The sequence below is a fragment of the Ptychodera flava genome, chromosome 6, assembly GCF_041260155.1.
Source record: "Ptychodera flava strain L36383 chromosome 6, AS_Pfla_20210202, whole genome shotgun sequence".
In the NCBI taxonomy this organism is placed as follows: Eukaryota; Metazoa; Hemichordata; class Enteropneusta; family Ptychoderidae; genus Ptychodera; species Ptychodera flava.
This window is the reverse complement of record NC_091933.1, coordinates 25453514-25471062: the sequence shown is the minus strand read 5'-3', so window position 1 is coordinate 25471062 and position 17549 is coordinate 25453514. Positions and strand designations below refer to the sequence as shown.

General features: G+C 37.1%; 1 protein-coding gene across 2 annotated transcripts in view; it reads left to right on the top strand.

Annotated features, from left to right (window-relative positions):
- The window catches only part of LOC139135316 (uncharacterized), a 62862-nt gene extending 48557 nt beyond the window's left edge, over positions 1 to 14305 (top strand). For both annotated transcript variants that reach the window (XM_070702658.1, XM_070702657.1), the window contains exons 15-16: positions 4274 to 4354; positions 14226 to 14305. The gene's annotated coding sequence lies outside the window, so the exon portion shown is untranslated. The remainder of the gene's footprint in view (positions 1 to 4273; positions 4355 to 14225) is intronic.
- The last annotated feature ends 3244 nt before the right edge of the window (positions 14306 to 17549 follow it).

The following is a 17549-nucleotide window of genomic DNA, read 5'->3' as shown; positions in this document are numbered from 1 at the left end:
GTAACATGTCTGTGCACTGTATTTGTCTTTTGCATTGTGGATAAACTTACCTAACAGTGATCCGTACTGTATAATGTACTGTCCTTTTTGATGAGTAATCTGTAACTAGTTCAGTACCTATGAAATACCATTGTTCAGAAAGTACAAAGTACACCCCTTGTGTTTGAGAGGTTTTGCTGAAGTTTGATTCCTGATATTAACTTACCAGCAGTAATCTGTACTGTATATTGTACTGTCCTTTTTGATGAGTAATCTGTAACTAAGTTCCCATGAAATACTTACCACTGTTCAGAAAGTACAAATTACACCCCTTGTGTTGGAGGGGTTTGCTGAAGTTTGATTCCTGATATTAATTTATCTGCAATGATCCATACTGTATAGTGAACTGTCCTTTTTGATGAGTAATCCGTAACTAGTTAAGTTCCAATGAAATACTTACCACTGTTCAGAAAGTACGAAGTACACCTCTTGTGCTATAGGGGTTTTGCTGAAGTTTGATTCCCAATGTAACTTACCTGACAGTGATCTGTACTGTATAATGTACTGTCCTTTTTGATGAGTAATCCGTAACAAGTTAAGTTCTCATGAAATACTTACCACTGTTCAGAAAGTACTAAGTACACCCCTTGTGTTTGAGGGGTTTTGCTGAAGTTTGATTCCTGAACTTACCTGCAGTGATCCATATTGTATAATGTACTGTCCTTTTTGATGAGTAATCTGTAACTAGTTCAGTAACCTATGAAATACTTACCAATGTTCAGCTCATAATAAAGTAAAAAGTACATGTACTCTCCATGTTTGAGTTTTGTTGTATTTTGATTCCTAAAATTAACTTACCTGACAGTGCACATGTTCATCCATACACATTAATAGGAGGGGACTTTATTGACATTTTGATTCATAGGATATATTGGATGTATTACCTGCACTCCTCATATATGAGGGTAAACTAACCTGACAATATTGAAATTTTAATTGTAATGACAGCACTCATTCAGAATGTTAGGGCTCCCTCCCACTTCATCCAGGCTTGGGACTGGCAAGTGCTTACAGAGCAGATGTGCACAAAGAGAGAATGTGCATGAGCATGAAGGACAGTGCGAAAAGAAAGGAAAGCTATAGGGAAGGTGCACTTGGCGTGGTTAAGCCCTATCAGGAAAAGCTGGTGAAGGTGACAAAATAGCTGTGATGTTTGGCTGGTTTTTTTTAGTATTCAGGTTTTTTGTATGAACTAAAGTTTCTTGTTCTACTTCCTATATATAACTTATGCCGTATGTTGTGGGTTCGAACCCGATTGAAAACTAGCCGTATTTCCTATATATAACATGATATAATTCCCTGCACTGACTGCTACAGCCTGTATGTAAGGAATAATTATTATTGTTGATAAATGAATTCTTGTCCTGGCTTCAGTTCAGTTTTCAATAATCACAATGATGACTACCCATATAGGCCGTGTTGATAAAGCTAAGTTCAGGGTATTTCTTGCTTAGTGGATTTGAACCAGAAACTGCACTTGATTCACAGAAGATAAATACTGAGAAACAGCCAAAAGTTACAGTTAAAGGGGAATCTGTGTTTTATCACAGATGTGTTTTGTGATTACACCTAGCTATCTGCCTTCCTTACATCTTCACTGTCGTCCCCTTAGCCAATCGGCTCTTCTACCCATGACTGTTATCAATCCTCCTTCCCAGCCAATCAGCCACGTTTGCACACGACACTACATCATCAAGCCTTTGTCTCATCGCTCCTACATGTACGTTGTTTCCACCTGGGCTCGCACAGTTTACCTGTCCCCCAGGACCCCCTCCCCCCAAGCCGTATCATCACCACGGTGATCCCTTGGGCGCGAGAACCTTGTCTTCGTTCCATGTTTCCACCCGGGCCCGCACAGTTTACCTGTCCCCCGGAACCCCCCCCCCCAAGCCGTATCACCACCGCGGTGATCCCTTGGGTGCGAGAACCTTGTCTTGTTCCATCCACGTTTCCACCTGGGCTCGTACAGTCTACCCTGTCCCCCAGGACCCCCTCCCCCCAAGCCGTATCATCACCACGGTGATCCCTTGGGCGCGAGAACCTCGTCTTCGTTCCATGTTTCCACCCGGGCTCGCACAGTTTACCTGTCCCCCGGGACCCCCTCCCCCAAGCCGTATCACCACCACGGTGATCCCTTGGGTGCGAGAACCTCGTCTCCGTTTCATCATGTTTCCACCTGGGCTCTTACAGTTTACCTGTCCCCCAGAACCCCCTCCCCCAGGCCGTATCACCACCGCGGTGTTCCCCTGGATGCGAGAACCCCTTCACTAACATCATTCTCAATTTCTTCCCTCCTTTTGGGGGTCACTTCAGTCATACTTCCTTCGTTTGGGCTTTGGATTCCATCCTGACCCCCATTTCTCGGGAATTCCACTCCTTTCCCACATTGCGGCCTCTCAGGATGGATTCATCATCAAGGTCATTCAGACCTTGACCCCAAGGTCACCAATGACCTTTGCTCGGTTGCTTGACTGAAGGGGCCCTCTCCCATATATTTTGCTCATATTTTATTGTAGGTTAGTTTGCTACTTCTATTTTGACTGTTTTGTATTGTAAGTTTTGATAGTACTTAGTTTGAGATCTGCGAGGGCACTAGTTCTATGCCCCTTACTGCTTTATATTTGCCGTTTCATTTTGTGCTTAATTATTCTATACTTTGTTGGCGTTTACGTTCTCCTTTTTGTAATAAACCCTCCTGTCTTTCCTCAACTTAGCGGTGGTGTGTTCACAAAGTGGAATCTGTGTTTTATCACAGATGTGTTTTGTGATTACACCTAGCTATCTGCCTTCCTTACATCTTCACTGTTGTCCCCTTAGCCAATCGGCTCTACTGCCCATGACTGTTATCAATCCTCCTTCCCAGTCAATCAGCCACGTTTGCACAGGACACTACATCATCAAGCCTTTGTCTCATCGCTCCCTTTCATTCATTCATTCATTCAGCCACTGGGTTCATGCCATACCAGCTCAGCCTATCTCACCACCATCCCCTGTCTCCTCCTCTCTTTTTCCCTTTCTTTCAAGTGTCCGGGCTTTGGATTCCATCCTGGCCCCCATTTCTTGGGAATTCCACTCCTTTCCCACATTGCGGCCTCTCAGGATGGATTCATCATCAAGGTCATTCAGACCTTGACCCCAAGGTCACCAATGACCTTTGCTCGGTTGCTTGACTGAAGGGGCCCTCTCCCATATATTTTGCTCATATTTTATTGTAGGTTAGTTTGCTACTTCTATTTTGACTGTTTTGTATTGTAAGTTTTGATAGTACTTAGTTTGAGATCTGCGAGGGCACTAGTTCTATGCCCTTTACTGCTTTATATTTGCCGTTTCATCTTGTGCTTTATTCTATACTTTGTTGGCGTTTACGTTCTCCTTTTTGCAATAAACCCTCCTGTCTTTCCTCAACTTAGCGGTGGTGTGTTCACAAAGGACCTTTTTAGACTTATTAACACAGAGTTAATTTTAATAGGATGCAGTGATTGATTTCAGAATGACTGGCAGATATGGTGCATGCATGTCAGAGTCTGTTGCATGTTCACTTTTGTAAGTGTGGTTTGAAAGGCTGTAGGGATAGCATTACAGTGTCCAATAAATAACCATAAAAGCGTGGCATAGCACAATTACATTTAATCTTCTCCATAATATTTGTAAACATGATGTGACATATATCTATTGAGTGCTTTTGTGTAGATAGGAATTAATATCATCTATATTGTCTGTCCATGTGACATACGTTACCAACAATACAAGATTTATATAATTGTAGGAATTCAAAAGCAGTAAAATATCCAAAGATAAGTGATCCTATAATAGTGAAATAACAAACTGTATACAATGAATTTAACTTGTCCTTTGCAGCAGCTATTTGAGACATGGCATTTAAAACTCCTACAAGAAAAACACTGTCTGTCAATGTTACACGCGTTGCCATCACGTCAATCAGTCAGTTTTCCTGAAGCACTGTGAAACAAGTTTATCTTTTAATATATATTTTCATAAGGTAGACCGTCAGTCCTCTTTACCTTAATAACTTTCAAAACTTTAAAAGTTTGAATTTTTGGGGTCAATGTCACACTTTTGGTTGCACTTCACTGTGGAAGTACTCAAATATTAATAATGTAGGGGAGTTCATACAGCAACAGAGTTGGATTCTGAACTCTCTAATTAGAACTGATATCACAACTCAATTTCAACTTTTCACAAGGAAATTATTCAACACTTTTTTCACCGACAGAAATTACTGGACACCTCACTGAAGAGGAAGACTCAAGCAGTGATGGTGATGATGTAAGTCAACATGGCAGCCCTAACTTAGGTAAGTTAAGGAGTCCACTTTCTGTAATTTCTGATCATCTCTATATGTATATGACAGGGAGTATATTTTTAAAGGTGAGAAACTTACTATACTTTTGTTAGCTCCGCTGTCAGTGACACACAGCTCATCCGGTAAGCTGATTGTCCGTCGTCTGTCAACAATGGTTTTTCTTCTCTGAAACCACAAGTCACATTACTTTGGAACTTGGTAGAATTAACACATGTTGTAAAAGAATTATGGAAGGAGGAGGTGGGAGGAGTAGCAGTGCTGTGTACAGATGCCTGTTGTTTTGTTTACACACAACATGATAGGATTGTGTTGACAAAACTGTTAATATATCATGATCTCTATCTAAACAAACACACCAATTCATTCACTATTGCAGTGGAATTACATCTTTTCTGACATGTACCAATGTATATTTTGCACACAACAAATGTCAAATGGTTCAATTGTTTTTAGAAACAAAGAAGTGTTCACATTTGATAACAAGATACATGCTTCTACTAAAGCTTGTTGCAATTGGGATGACATTTCTAATTGATGTTCAACTTTGAAGTGTTGTTTTAATAGTTTAATTCACATCAATGGATTTCATGTGTGTGTTGCAAGCACTTGTCTGGTCTGTCTTTTTTTAGCTCACATTTGGTATACCAATGTGAGCTTATCGTATAAGCTGAAGTTGATGGCATTTGTATGTATGTATGTATGTATGTATGTATGTATGTATGTATGTATGTATGTACGTACAGTATGTCCGTCAACATCAAAAACACGCAAACCGCTGCACATTTCAGCTTGGTATTTGGTGTGTGGATGCATCCTGGGCTATAGATGGGATTTTGTTCAAATGAAGTCTGCATTGCCAAAATTATGCAAATGAGCTTACAAAATGTGAAAATGGTCAAGAATCAATATCTCGAAAACCGCTGTTTTGATTGCTTTGAAAATTTGTGTGCAAGTACCTTAGGTGAACATTTTACAGTTTTATGAATATTGTGAAGATATTTTTGATTTTGTATTTTTACTGAATTTTTTGGTGATTTTTCTCATTTTCAGTAAAAATTCTTCTTCATTGAAACCGCCTGCTCAATCGCTCTCAAATTTGGGTTGGATCTTTGCAAGGGTGTTACTCTTCTAATTTGTTGACATAATGACAAAATTGGAAGATTACTATTTTGGAGCAATATTGTCATTTTTGGTCAAAAAATCTTAATTTTCTTTTTAAAACTCCTGGACAGACAGCTTTTATATTTGGTACACAGACGTACAGAGATGACAATAGTTAGATATGTGGAAATTGTCCTGAAATATACAAATTTGTATTTTTAGCTCCGCTGTCAGTGACGCGGAGCTTATCAAATAGGTTGATTTTCCGTCGTCGTCCGTCGTCGTCCGTCGTCCGTCAACAATTGCCTTCTCCTCTGAAACCGCAAGTCCAAATGCTTTGAAATTTTATATGCAGTTCACTTGGGGTGACCTCACTTAAGTTTGTTCAAATTGTGGTGATATTTGCATATTTGTATTTTAGGGGCATTTTCTGCTGTTTTTGGTAAAAAAATCTTCTTCTCTGAAACCGCTTGTCCGATTGCTTTTAAATTTAATATGCAGTTTACTTAGGGTGACTACAGTCAGATTTGTTCAAATCGTGGTGAAATTTGCATATTTGTATTTTTAAGGCAATTTTTGTCATTTTTGGTAAAAAAATCTTTAAAAATCTTCTTCTTCAAAACTACAAGTCAGATAGCTTTGATATTTGGTACATATGTCCCTAGGGATAATCTATTTCAGATTTGTTCAAATTGTGCAGAAATATGCAAATTTGCATTTTTAAGACAATTTTTGCCATTTTTGGTCAAAAAATGTGTATTTCCAAAACTGCTCATCTGATAGCTTTGAAATTTGGTATACAGGTTCCTACAGATAAACTTAATGATATTTATTGAAATAATGATGAAATCTGCAATTTTGTAATTTTGGGCCAATTTTTTCCATTTTTGGTCAAAAAATGTGTATTTCCAAACTACTCATCTGATAGCTTTGCAATTTGGTATACAGGTTCCTACAGATCACCTTAATGATATTTATTGAAATTATGATAAAATCAGTAATTTTGTAATTTTGGGGCAATTTTGCCATTTTTGGTCAAAAAGTGTGTTTCTCAAAAAGTAATGTTCTGATAGCTTTGAAATTTTGTATACAGGTTTCTACAGATGAGCTAAGTAATATATATTGAATTTCTGATGAAATCTGTAATTTTGTATTTTTGGGGCAATGTTGCCATTTTGGTCAGAAAATTCATTCTCAAAAACTACTCATCGGATAGCTTTGGTTGACATGTTCTTAGGGATGATCCAATGTGATATATTCAAAGTATGATGAAATTGTGTATTTTTGCAGCTTATTTTAGCCACTTTTTTCTGGGCATTGCATTGAGCTATCAAAGATTTCCACCTTCTTCATCAACATGTGTCAAAAATAGTTACTCTCTACATAAACACAGCGGAGCTATATCGGCCGCTAGGTCGCTTGTTAAGACAATATTGTCATTTTTGGTCAAGAAAACTTGTTCTCAAAATTACTTGTTTGATAGCTTTGTAATTTGGTATAAAGTCCCTAGGGATGTTATTAGATAAATTTTCTGCTCAAAGTGTTGGGAAACCCCCAAATTTGTATACTTTAGATAATTTTCTCAGTTTGTGACCTTAAATGACCTACACCAACCCAGGATATGTTTTGAGACAGTTTTGAAGGCTGTGAACATAATTTTGTCATATTTGGTATCAATTTGTAGGAAAATTTGATCCAGAAAACAAAGCTGAGGTGAATTTTTTCATTGCAGACCAATTTTTGCAACTTTTCTATGTAAGACATACAAGAACTGATGAGAAATTTGGATCCAGGATAATTCCAGATGTTGTAATCACTGCCCACAGTGGAAGGCATTTCACTATCTGTAACTAACTTAAGTGCTGTTTACATTAGAATGATAACACTCACATTGTATTTACAACCACAAGGTTGTAAATACGAAGGAATGGAACATTTGATATTCAGGAGGGGTAGGGTCCAGAAGATTGATGAGGTAGCATTACCTTTTTACCAGATCCCTTGTACATTTTTTTACCCACTCCCACCTTTTCTTTTTATCAAACCTTCTCGGTCTAGTTTTTGTTGTTGACATGTGCTTATGTATTTAGGATCTGCTTGTCCCATTGCTATAGAAGTTTACATGCATGTTCCTAAAGATGACCTCCAGTACCTAAGTTGGAGACCTTATTTGCTTTTGTCATTCTTGTTTTTCCTGATTTAAATATTTCTTGAATGGACCAATTCAAACCGAATGTGAGCACACTGTCCTTGACGGTATTTTTTACAATATTTCATGTCTTGAGCCGTAATGAAGACATGTGTCAACTGATTTCTTTCAAATTTGAAAGGACATTAACTTATGTAGTATATATGCTTGTAGATTTTCCTTCTGATATAATCCAATATGGCCGCCAAGTGGCCATTTCATTACAATATTTTCATGTGTCAAGCCATAACCCAGGCATGTCTCATCTGATATCTTTCAAAATTGGTACAGGGACACGGACCCATGTCATACATATACATGTCTAGTTTTGTTATAATACAATCCAATATGCCCTCCAGGCAGCCAATTTGTTACGATTTTTTCATGTTTCCGGCCGTAACCCACAGCCGTAACCCAAACATGTCTCAATTGATTTCATTTGAAGTTGGTACAAGGACAGAGACCTATGTTATACATGTTCATGTTGATATTTGTTGTGATATGACCCAATAGAGTCAACAGGCAGCCATTTTGTTCCGATTTTTTCATGTCTTAATCCATAAGTGAGACATGCCTCAACTGATTTCTTCCAAATTTGGTACAAGGACATTAACCTTTGTAATACATGTACCTGTCAATTTTGTTGTCATATGATGCAATTTATAGCTGCCAGCTGGCCATTTGTTATGATGTTTTTATGCCTTTAGCCATAACTCAATGTGTCTCAACTAATTTCTTTCAAAATTGGTACAAGGATATTGACCTGTGTCATACATATACACATGGATTTATTTTGTGATACAATCCAATCACACTTACGGTAAAATTCCAATTGAGGCCGCACCTCTAATTGAAGCTGCACCCTGACTTTGAAACACTGTCTTAATGGCTCATTGTTTGCCCATTTTGGGTTTTTGAATTTTACTATAATAGAAGCCGCACCCGTTCTCTGAGCCCATCATGAAACAATGCCTGCTGAAATTCACACAAGCTTGCTTGCGTCGCGTCATTGACTTGTGCTAATGATTGACAGGTGTCCTTTCTTACAGGAAAAATACACAATGAAAAGTTCCTTATTAACACTACTACCATTGTGCATTTTGTCATTGATGGTAACAAAAGTACAAACAATGCTGTACGTTTGTGTGTATGTTTGAACATGGCCGAAGTTTTGTCAGTGTGGTAAACACCGCCATAGTCTTTTTCCTAATGCAACAATTGTGAACCAACGGTGTTTGTCTACAAGTAGGGAGGCCAGCAGGTCGCCCAGGACGTGCTGAATTGACACTCAATCACCAGTGACTTAGTCATGTTCAAAATTGAAAAACATCGATAACGGGAAAGAAAATTGTGGAAAAAAATACATGAGGCTAAAAATTAAAAATGCAGCTATTCTCTCATATGTTTTTTATTTCTTTATATGAACTACTTACTTTTTGAATAAACTGCAAAATTGAGCTAGAAACGGTACCGGGAACAGTGATCTGAAACAAGGCAGCACCTAATACCGTATTTACATCGCCGATTTTGAAACGCATGTTTGAAGGTGAGCCAATCAAAACATCCCTTACATCGAATACTCATTTGAAAGCCCAGATCTCGCTCTTTCTCGCGATATAAGGTTCTTCACCAACATAGGGCAGTGTATATGACCAAATCCGAGACAAAAAATTGAGAGCGATTTTTCCGAGACCTAACCCGACCAACTCTCAGTGAAACGTCCTCTAGTACGCAGTTTATCATTATTTCTTTTGAATTTTGCTTGATAAATGAGAAATTTTGAACAGCTCACGTATTTATTGACGGAGATATTGACCACACTTCACAGTAAGTGAGGCTACCCACAATTCTCCATGATCCGTACACACGGAGATCACTCATTGAACTGGAGCAAATTTCTTCTGTACACAGAACAGCTCGGTCCATATATCAAAATTCTGGGACCATAGTTTTGATAATCATAATTCTCTAATTTCTCACGGTGAATAATGAGAAGATCAATCCCTTTTGCGCAGAGGAGATAGCAATTTTGTGATTTTGTCGACATAGATTTTTGACAGCCATACACAATATTTTCAAGGAAACTAAGGGAATAAGTTGCATCTGTGTTGGCAAAAGAAAGGGTATTGATTTTTTTAAATGTTTGTAACAAAGGAAATTTGCATGTCTGACAGGTGGTATGATGAGACCATCTTAGTTGCTGATAACTTTACCATGACAAGTGTGCAATTTTTAGCACCTCCAAACATCGACTTCTCATTCAATTTACTCCTGAATTTTAAAGATGATTAATAATTTTGGAACATAGTTTAAACCAATAATCCTTAAATTAAATTCTAAGTTTCAAATTGTTCAGAAACTGATAAAATTGAAGAAGCCTTTATTTGGATAAAATACTTTTTGTAGGTAGTTTTAATGCAGTAGAGCTATTCAAAAGTGTCATCAGCTCAAAAAGACCTTCAATTTGATATATCACTTATGCCATTTGAGCTTAATATTTTCATTTTGTCATTTATCGTTAAGTGTCGGTCATCCGTTGCCATGGATAAATCCAATATGGCCACCATCGTAATCGCGTGATTTTAGGATACATTTGTGTGTGCCATTGAAATCTATCTCCATGCCAAATTTGGTACAAAAAGATGTTTTATTAACAAAGTTACAGCAAATTTACTGTTAATTTCAGCTAAAACTCCTTCATTTTTGTCCCATTGTTCCCATTCTAATTCTATGTATTGTCTTTCTACAGAAAGAGTAAAAGTGAATGTTTTAAAAAGCTATAAAATTGTAACCGTTCATCCAATTTCGAAAATTAAAAAAAATGTTTAGCTTCTCTCATTGAAATCTAAAAAACTGCATTAATTAAAATGCAGATTGAACATTTCAAAATTTCAGTTGGCCTCCCTACTACAAGTTAAAATCGTTGAGAGATTGAGATACAAAGTTTCAAATACGTAGTTTTCATTCAATACCCACATACCCTTACCGATGCCTGACATACAACAACAACAACACCTGCATCATATTGACATAATGAACTGCCTATATTGGCTACTGAATGACCCTGGTGGGTGTGTATAAGCTTGTACACGGTCCGATTTTGATCATGAGAAAATAAAATTTGACCGGAAAAGAGTTCACAAAAACATGCCAGTAAAGTTACCAAAGGTCATTCACTTGCATTTATTGCACTATCTGAGTGTGAGCCACTGGTTCGGCAACACAAGACGGCTGTAAATCAAGGGGACCCTCTGCCATGGACGCTTAATTTATGCTAATTTATGAACGATTTTTTTTCAACACCATTCGATCTTCTATCGCTTTCAAAATCGAGTTACACGTCCAAAGAAATTGATTGTACAATCTTTGAATACGGAAGTGACATTTTTGTGAAATTTCAGCGTCCAAAACCGCCTAAAACAAAGACATCATGCATGCTGCTGGTCAACATTGCTGACCTCAGTGAGACTCTACTATTTAGGGGAGGGGGGTGAGCAGGTTCAGAGAATCAAGAAAGTACTGGAAAACGTGTCATTTTCCTTACGATGCTGTCAAGGGAACTCCAGTTTCCCATTGTTTTAATATCTTTTAATAGTTTCCTTATTATCTAAAAGGAATTTTACCAAGTTTAACGGCCAAATACACTCTCCTAACGTCTCTATATTTGAGTTACACTAGGGAAGGGGCTTTTTATGCCGGTAAAATGTTCACGAGAATTGATAAGTGCTAATTTGAATAACAATAGCAATTGCCCCCCGCAATGCTTAGCGCTTGGTGAGCATGGAGAAAAATATCGAAACCCAGGAAATGTACGTAATTGATGCCGAAACGAGACTTCAGTGAGTGATCCCAGGGGTCCCTCAAAAATGTTTCTAATACAAGCCGCGGCTTCAATTGGGAATTTTACGGTACTTATTGATGCCTCGACATGAAAACAATCACTGGATTCACAGTACATTGCTACAACTTATACAGACTTCATTTCAATGCCCTATGAAGACTGATGTCACAATTCTGAGTGGGGACTATGTCATTGACAATGACTTGTTCTACAATAACAGTGTTGATTACTACAGAATGGGTGTGTTGATAAATTACATCAGGCAGTTGTTTGTTTCACAGAATACAACAAGAGACCACTGTTATAATACACACAACAATAACACTGAGACAATACACCTTGAAAGTTTTTCAAGAGTTACTGGGGCTTTAATCTTCTTGACACAGATCAGGTCTGCAAAATCGACATTCCAGATTTGATGGCACTTGTAACAATAACAACCAAACTAATACATTCACACGACATATGTTGACATGTAAAAAACTGGGTATGTTGGGATTCAATATGGAGGAGAACAAGAAAATGGCATTGCCACACACACACACGAAAAAACTGAAAATACCAAGGAATTACAGCGAACGTCAAATGAACCGGAGATCAACTTTGATAAGCCCCTATCAATTTCCCTGGCAATCTTCCAATACCCTTTGAAAACACCGAGGTACATTGGTCAGTAAACATACACTGCGCCTGCTGTGCTATCTCCATTCGATCTCCCTATGCATGCTTCTGCATGGATCAAACCATTTTGCGCCAGTTTACAGCTATGGCTGTTTGATATCAGTGTATTCAACGAAGCTTATGGCATACTTGTTATATATTACAAAACAATGGGACGCTGGAGATCCCGAGACAGTATCGTTAGGAAAATGACACGTTTTCCCAGTACTTTCTTGATCCTTTGACCCTGCCCAACCCCGTCACCTTAATAGTATAGTTCATTACACAGTTACGTCTGCCATTGTTTATTTTCATTCACGGACCACGGCGATGTTAGTTTTCATCCTCTGAACATGAAGTTTCTTAGTTTGAAGCAATTATCCTTTCATCTGTGAAGAGTTTTTACTGGTGACTATTAAAATTTTCACTGCTATGTTGTTGTTTTCAAAAGATGCAGACTGCTTTTCCGTGCAGTTGATCATAGACAGTTTCTCTACACTCTACAGTCCATGAGTCAATAAATGCCAGTTCACACGTGCACTATGCTGTTAATCGGCACATGACGTCCTCATGTCAAGTTTGGGATTTTTTGATGCTGAAATTTCTGTATCCAGAGAATGTGTAATCACAGTTTGATTTGAAACAGCGATATAAAACACTGTGTCAGCTAATCTCGGACATTTCGGCTGAGTTTTGCTGTCTTATCTATGGTTGTCGATCAGTATGTGCACTGCATTAGGGCCTGTATAGAGAGACCCTGATGTAATCAAGGTATGCCAGTTCATAAAATCGTGAGCATTTTTTTCTCTGTCAACGTCGATTTGCCTAACAATGGATTTTTAGGCAAGAAAGAGCATCATAAAAAATGGTTGACAGGCGTTTCCCAAACCAGCATCAACACAGAAATGCATTGCTCAGCACTGTGAACGATGTCATGATGAAATACCGTAGAACTGGGCATTTCCACGAGTAGAAGTTCACCTACCGCGGAGAGTCAAATCAGGGCCTCACTCAGTACAACAACATTGTCTTTCACTAGATATACTGAACTGGCTGTATCTCAGTCGTTCCCTGTGAATGTTTCTATTTTATTGTGGAACTCAACTTGTACTTGAAACATTGCCATGGCCTATCTATGTGCTCTCTGCACACTGACAGTTGTTTACTTTGTAAGCTCATGGAATTTACTATTCAAGTTTGGGTAAAGTATGTCATGTGACATGACTGCATACGGGAAATACTTCACGATAACAGGGTCGACGCACGTACGTAACAATGTAAAACGAGTTCTGTGAAAAATCGAGTTTGAAAATATTAATTACAATTAAATGTCTTAAAATTGCATGCTTTATTTCATTTCTTGTGAACCACTTTGGGCTTCAAATGGTTTCTTCCGGAAAGGGAGCCAGAAATAGAAGGGAGATCGAATGACGGTAACACAGCAGACGCCTTGTATGTGTATTGGCGTGTTTATCGGCAACACTAACCAAAGTACCTCAGTGTTTTCCAAGGGATATTGGAGGATTACGAGGGAAATTGATAGGGGCTTATCAAAGTTGATCTCTGGTTCATTTTGACGTTCGCTGTAAAGGTAGTAGCTTTTAATTGCCTGTTAACTTTGTTAAAAAAAAAGTGCTGCCCCGAGCTCTACTTTGTGAGGACTTGGCGCCATCTGCTTCCAATGGTAACAGAATTCACGTATTTTAACTTCAGTGCCTTCAAAAATAACAGTGTAATTGATTCTAGCTCTTACTAATTGCTTTGATTGATTGATTGATTGATTGGTAGATTGATTGATTGATTGACATATCAATTGACAGTCACTTAAATACTTCCGTTAAATAGAGGGATATGCATAATCCGTGGCAGTCATATAATTGGAAATTAATTTGTGACAGCATGATTTATCACTCTCAGATATTCATGATTACTGTCGGAAAGATGTCAATAAGAAATTAAGATTTCATCTTTTAATATCCTTTGTATTGTTGTACAAATTATCTGCAAAAAGCAAGTTCAATATCATTTGTTGCATGGTCTTACATGATGGTGCTCTTTCCTATGATTATTAGTTGGCAGTGAGAATATGGAAAGGAACACTATCCACCCAGGGAGTCATGTGGAGTCCTCTGCGGAAAAGAACAAGAAGCAATGTGAAAATGAAGCGTCTGAAGGTCAGTGATAGTCAATGATAGACTGACATATATGTACATGTAATCAGTAATCATCTATTGGATGACTTGCCATGAAGGTGACAGCACAAATCTGTTCCTTGAGGATGTAACAGTAGATCAACAGAAAATCATGTGCATAGCATACAGTTTAATATGATTTGATTGTCTTCCTTGTGTAATACGTAGGGGGAAAATAGCATTGCACATGAACCTGTGACCCAACAACCTCTAAATCAGCTAAAGACAAACAGATACTGGTGTGCAACATATTGAGCTGCCTTGTGTGGTTTGTGTGTATGTATGTAGGGATTGCGTTAACCCCAAATTTTGCTTACAGACTCCCGATTTCGCACTAGGACCCCTATAATCTTTTAGTGAGGAAGGGTCCCATTCTTCAGAGAAATACAGATATTGGAATTTTCTGAGGCCTGATTTTATGAACCAATTTCGCTATATTTCCCCATTATAGTTCGAAAAAAGCCTGTTGGCCAGAAAGTACCATGGACTGAAGCAGAAGAAGCCGCCATTGACAGCCATTTCATGTCACACATCAGAAAGAATAAAACAGTCACAAGGCCGAAGCTGAACGATGCTTAGCAAATGAGAAAGCTCTCAGCAAAAGAAATTGGAGATTGCTGAAATGGCATGTAAAAAGCAGAGCATAGCATATGAGAGGAAAGTAAGAAAAAAATTGTAGAAGACGTATAATGATAGCTGTTTTGCTTTCAGATTGCTAGACTACCTTGACACTGAGTTTCTGTATGTAAAATGTTTTTCAGAGTTAATATTGTGGAGTTACCCCATGAGGTTCACCATGTGGTAAATTTCTAGCTCTGTTGCGTTGGGTGTGTTCCAAAACAAACTTGACATTTTTGAGACATAAAAAGTAAAGATATGGTACCACATATATTTTTTTTTCAAAATTAGACTTTTTGGAGTTTCCTCATGAGGGTTCTTTTTGGCCATATCAAGAACTCAACAAAAATTGGAATTTGACATGCGATGACTCTCATAAGGTAACTCCAAAAGTGTAACTTTGAAAAAAAGGATATGAAATACCATATTCTTCACTTCTTTTCCTTCAAAAGTATACAAACAGGTTGTCTTTGAACACATCAAGACAAATAGTGTTAGGAATTTACCATGTGATGAATATCTTAAGGCAACTCCAAAATTTTAACATTGAAAAAAATGTCAACATGAAGCACTATTAGTCTTCAACTTGTTATCTTCCAAATATTCACAACAGTTTCTCTTTGAACACAGCAAAACCAACAAATTTATAAATTTTATATGTGATGAACTTCATGAGGTAATGAAAAAACTGTAACTTTGAAAAAAAAGTATCTGAAGTGCCATACTCTTCACTTGTTATCTTTCAATAATGTCCAAACAGGTTGTCTTTGAACACAGCAAAACCAAAAGAGTTGAGATTTACCATGTGGTGAACCTCTTGAGGTAACTCAATAATTTTTACTTGGAAAAATATGTTAACTTTTCACTTGCTATCTTTTAAACATTTCCAAACAGTTTGTCTTTGAACATATCAAATCAACAGAGATAGGAATTCATAATGTGATTATCTCATGGTGTAACTCGAAAATTATTATTTTTCGGGTAAAAGTACATGAAGTATCATATTCTTCGTATACTACATTTGTTGGCTTTCAAAAATGTCCACAGTTTGTCTTTAAACACATCAAAAGATTTCATAATTTACCATGTGATTAACCTCATGAGGTAATGCCATAATAATAATTCTTGACAAAATGTTTACAGCAGATACCATACACTTCACCTGTTATTTTTCAAAATTTCAAAATCCCAACACTTTGTCTTTGAACACAGCAAAACAACTGAGTTAGGAATTTACCATGTGATAACCTCAGGTAACTCAATAATTTTAACTCTGAACTAAAATGTTTACATGAAGTACTATACTTTTCACTTTTTTGAATGTTAAAAAAGTTTGTTTTTGAAAACATCAAAACCAACTGTGATAACCTCATTAGGTAACTCAATAATTTTAACTCTGAACTAAAATGTTTACATGAAGTACTATACTTTTCACTTTTTTTTTAATGTTAAAAAAGTTTGTGTTTGAAAACATCAAAACCAACTTATCTTTCCAAATTTCAGAAGTTCAAATGATTTGTCATTGAACACTGCAAAACCAACAGTGTTAGTAATTTACAACGTGTTGAACCTCATGAGGTTATTCGAAATTTTGACTTTGAAAAGAAAATGTTTACTAGCAGCACTATAGTCTTCACTTGTTATCTTCCAAAAAATTACAATCAGTCTGTCTTTGAACACATCAAAACCAATAGAGTTAGGAATTTACCATCTGATATACCTCATGAGGTAACTCCAAAATCCTAAGTTTGAAAAACAAAATATGTGAATACCATCTTCTTCATATTCTACATTTATTATCTTTCAAACTGTCTGCACAGTTCGTCTTCCACAAAGCAAAACCAACAGAGTTAGGATTTAACCATGTGATGAACAAATATTCTGATTAAATGTTTAAATTAAGTACTGTACTCTTCAATTTTTCTCTCAAAATTGTTCAAACGCTTTGTCTTTGAACACAGCAAAACCAAAGTTTTCAGGAATTTAGCATGTGATGAACCCTCATGAGGTAACTCGCAATTGATAACATAGACAAAAAATATATGATCTACCATACTCTTCACTTTGTTTTCAAATAGGTTGTCTTTCACATGTAAAACAGTTTTCAGAGTTACATTTAGCCTTATCGAATTCTTGTTCCTTCATTTTTATGTATTTGTTTTCATGGAGTTGATGAAGTTTTGTATAGCTTGCATTTGCTTTACCAATGTGAGCTTATTGTATAGGCTGAAGTTGGCATCAGTATGTATGTATGTCATGTCCGACCACTCAAATAATTTGAGAACCACAGTACCTACAGACTTGATATTTGGAGTGTGAATGCAAAATGTGTAAACACCCGGATGGTATTTTTGTTTTGGCGATTCCTTCAAAATGTGCAAATTATATTTTAGAAATGCCATTTTTGGTAAAAAAGATTCTTCTCTGTAATCGCAAGTCTGACTCATTTGAAACTTGGTATTGAGGTCCCTAGGGGTTACAGACTTGTTCAAATATAGTGGTGAAATTGCATAATTGTATTTTTTGGGCAATTTTTCCCATTTTTGGTAAAAAAATCTTCTTACTGAAACCATAATTCCAATTTAT